The sequence below is a fragment of the Mastacembelus armatus genome, chromosome 4 (assembly GCF_900324485.2).
Source record: "Mastacembelus armatus chromosome 4, fMasArm1.2, whole genome shotgun sequence".
In the NCBI taxonomy this organism is placed as follows: Eukaryota; Metazoa; Chordata; class Actinopteri; order Synbranchiformes; family Mastacembelidae; genus Mastacembelus; species Mastacembelus armatus.
In genome coordinates, this window is record NC_046636.1 from 6,812,650 (window position 1) to 6,817,009 (window position 4,360).

Below are 4,360 nucleotides of genomic sequence, written 5' to 3' on the forward strand. Positions count from 1 at the left end.
GCGGCCCCAGGTTTGCTGTCATAATATCAGACAGTGGCATGTAATGCTGCATCTTGTAAAGCTTCAAGTGTCATTTGATTTGTATATAGTCCAGAGATCTATATTAAGGTATTCAGGTCAATCTTCTTATAGGATTAAGGTTATAGCTTAAGCAATGATAGACAGAGTACTTTTACACCTGTTTTGGTGCAAAGACAAAAAGATTTATACTCTTCTCGATTTGACTGTTAAATTGAATAAGAGGGGATCATAGCCATTATGCCAGCTTTACAGTACACCTCTGCAAAAGTACCCCCAAACACATTCTAAGGTCTTTACTTTTATGTGGTTTCATGTAAACAGGTTCCAGTAATTTCTGACATACCTGCAGAGGGGTTCTTGACTTCTAATTACTTTAAATTTTAAAGTCTGACACGCTAACACATATTTCTCTGAGTATATACATGTGTTTGTGATTCCACATTACCACATCTGGCAAGTCTTTCACAGCCTCTAGCAGGCAACACCTCACTTTCATACAGTAGCGTGTCTAAGATTTATCAAAATCTTTTTGATACCTCCCACAAGAGCCTTTTGAGAATTGAGAGGTTTACTGAAGGTGCCCAAACATGTCTGTCACTCTGGTTGCTGCTGACCTAGGCTACCTGCAAGAGTGGTACTCAATTAAGAAAAACATCACATATTGCAAACTTTTGTATCACTGGTCCATAGAATTTACAAAAATTTTTGTTGTTTAGAGTTTTTACTCTTTTAATTTGTCTCTTAGTTTCAGCAGCATATGACAGTCATGTATAGTATATGTGGAATTCTTCCAATACAGAGATGATCCAAAGTTTAACCAAGAAGATTCGCCTCTATACAGAATGATTCATCTGTAAAACCAGAATAAGCAATAAATGTGTGAGAAGGCGTATTTTGCCTCAGGATCCTGTAGAACATATACGTAACCAGCATGTGGGCATTTTCTAAGAAGTAGTTTATGGATTTACCCAAATAACTTTGCTACTTTTGCGTGTCCAGATCTGGGGGTATTTTAGTCTCTAAATAAACCTTGCTTCTTGGAACAGGCCCAGAACATGGTTTGACTCATCACTCCCATGAAACAAATGTTTACCTCAACAGTGCAATGACCCTGCACTGACCACCTGATCCCACTCCTGTTTTGATATCCCCTTTGTTTATTCTGCTGTGCTAATTGGAGGCCTGTTATGCTTTTTGTGTTTCTGGACTCTTGGAAAGCCAAGCTACCATGCTCTAGTTCACCCACATAAAAACCTATTTCACTGAGGTGCTGTCATGAGATGGCAGAAGAAACGTGGTTGTGATGCAGTTAGTGCGTGTGACTAAATATGGACAACGGATGTGGAGGGAGATGACATAACTACAAACTGTGCTTTTTGTCATCATTATTAATGAAAACATATTTTAGGTAGAAATGTGGAAGTTCCTCATAACTCAGTGACGATGTTAGTGACTCATTTACTCATGTTAACATTAAATTTGCCATCTTTTGCAAGAAACAATGCAATTACAACATAAATACTGAATACTATAACAAAAGCAATATTTGAGCGAACTATTAAAATATATCAGGAGGAGGGAGTACAAAGGAGATACGAATCAGTGGTATGAGAATGAGAGTGAATAACAAATCTGTAACTGCTGTAGAAAAATAAATTATAGCACAAACACCCCCACATAACAATCCACCCATGGGTTGGTCTTACTGCTCTTCGCACGCTAAGCTTACTTTAGTGATTCTTTTAATGAATGAAAAGATGCAGGGATGGAAGAACAGGGGGTGAATGAATTAAGAAAAGCTGAATCATTCTGCAACCAAATTTAATTTGAATTTCTGTCACACTGTCTGTGAAAGATCATTGTTATATTTGTTCAGTTTTACAGGGAATTTATACTAGGATATCAAGATGAATCACCCCTCACCAACCTAAAACACCATGGATTGCAGGGTGTAGGTGCCCATGCGTCTGGGTTTCACTCCTATGACAAGTGCTGACAACAACCAACTGGCTGAATCAGATTAAGAGGTTTGCACAGCAATGTTGCTATAAGTTACTGTACATCTTGGTATCCAGGCGTGACAACCAAATGTAATAAAATAGTTCTGCTGCCTGAAGCAAACTTCTGCCTTAACACTTCTCCTGTTTGGTCTTTTGTCTCCCAAACGTATTGCCTTGGTTATGAACCCATAAATCACTGAGGTATTTGTCAAAACTGGTCCAGACAGGGTCCGAATACCAACCACGCATATGTCACTAGGGACACATTTAATAATTACTGAAAATGAAACTATGGAAGCAATAAAAGTCCAGACCTTAAGTAGTTGTGGTATGTGGTATATGTTGTACAATTGTTACTGTAGAGTAAGCAATAAAAATTTAGCACAAGGGTAGTGAAAAAATATCTCATCTTTCCAAGTGTAATTTATCCAAATCCTAAAACCCCTCCCCCCAAAAAACTCTGAAATAATTGTTGAATTGCAAAACTCACATATTAATTTCAATATTAATATTTTTTACAAAGTTTATCTTTTTTATTTATTATTGTGTAAATATTACTTCAAAGATTTCCCTGTACCTGCTGTATTATTAGTAGATATAGAGAATACTAAATGGTTTTTATTGTGTTTTGTTTTAGTGTACACAGATCTCCAAATTTCTGGAAATATTACAGAGAATATGACATAATTTGGACACATTTTAGCTTATCATGGCAATTAATATGGTATAGATAGATACAGATACAGGGAAACGTGCAATTAAACCCTCTTTAGCGCTCAGCCCTGTGTTTGGTTTGACCAATACAAAGCATCTATTGTTGCATGTTAACTCTGAACAAGATGCACCATAAACATCTAACTGATATCTGTTAAGTATATTTTCTATTGAAGTCTTCAACTGTTGTTGTACCATGAGAATGCAGAGATTCACATCTACTATCAATGTTGTAGTTATCATGAAGGTTGCTATTGTGGCTTTATGTTTTTGCATTTTATAGTTTTGCACTTTATTGTAATACAATTGGAATCAATCTTAAGTTGGTCATCTCTGGACTTCCCAGGAGTGCACAATTTTAGTTTGTTCAAAACACACCCTTTGCTGATTTACATCCTTCCTCTAAGTGACACACATACATACACATACACACGTAGAGACATGTTGAAGCTGTATACATGGTGCCATCTACTGTCCATCTGGTATTGAGGCAACACCAAAGCAACTAAAGCAACAAATAATAATTAGTAAATCAGTTGTCTATATTTATAATGCATCTTTTAATAACAAACAAAAATTCTCCAAAGATTCCAAACTATAAAATTAAAATTAAAAATAAAATTAATAAAGCTATATTGGTTATAAAGTTAGGTAATTCTTGACAAAAAATAAATCTTTTCCTTTCAGCTGCTCCCTTCAGGAGTCGCCACAGCGAATCATCTGCCTCCATTTAACCCTATCCTCTATATCCTCCTCACCCACACCAACTATCCTCATGTCCTCCTTCACTACATCCAAGAACCTCCTCTCTGGTCTTCGTCTAGGCCTCCTTCCTGGCAGCTCTAAACTCAGCATCCTTTTACCAATGTAATTTATAATAATAATAATAATTTTGACAATAAATAAATAATAAATAAAATCTTAAGTCAAAGCCTGTTAAATCTTAAATCAAACATTGAATTAATGATTTATGTCAGGTGTTAATAAAATCTGTCACTTAAATATCTAAATGTAGGATCAATACCATCCATTATCTAAACCTGCTTATTTTTAATTAGGGTCACAGGGATCTGCTGGAGCCTATCCCAGCTCTCTTTGGGTGAAAGGCAGGGGTACACCCTGGACAGGTCACCAGTCCATTGCACAGGATCAATACCAAACTATAAAAATACTGTAACAAGTAAAAGTGGTTTTCCAAATTTTTATATTATCAATTACACAAAATTGAATTTACTCTGGGTCGCAAGGTAGCTAGGATTGTGAAATTGTGAAGAGTTTATTTTTATATTGGATGCATTACAACAGAAGTATTGATCGTTGACCTGCATAAACCCTCTGCATTGCCATTATGACTATTAATTCTTATTTATATAACTATTAATTATCATGCAATCATTAGCATTTGTTTTAATGCAGGATTAAGAGGGTGTTTGTAAGTGACTATACCCCGGGTCTCACCAAAAAAGTGACTGTTTTTTTGTTGTTTTTTCTTTGAAAAAGTGACTGTTTGCATGCTGTTGGTTGCCCAAACCTCACGTTCACGTGAAAGACATACATCTCCCACAATGCTCCATTCACAGTGACAAAGTCAAACTGCGTCTGCGCATGCTTGTGGTGTAGGAAAA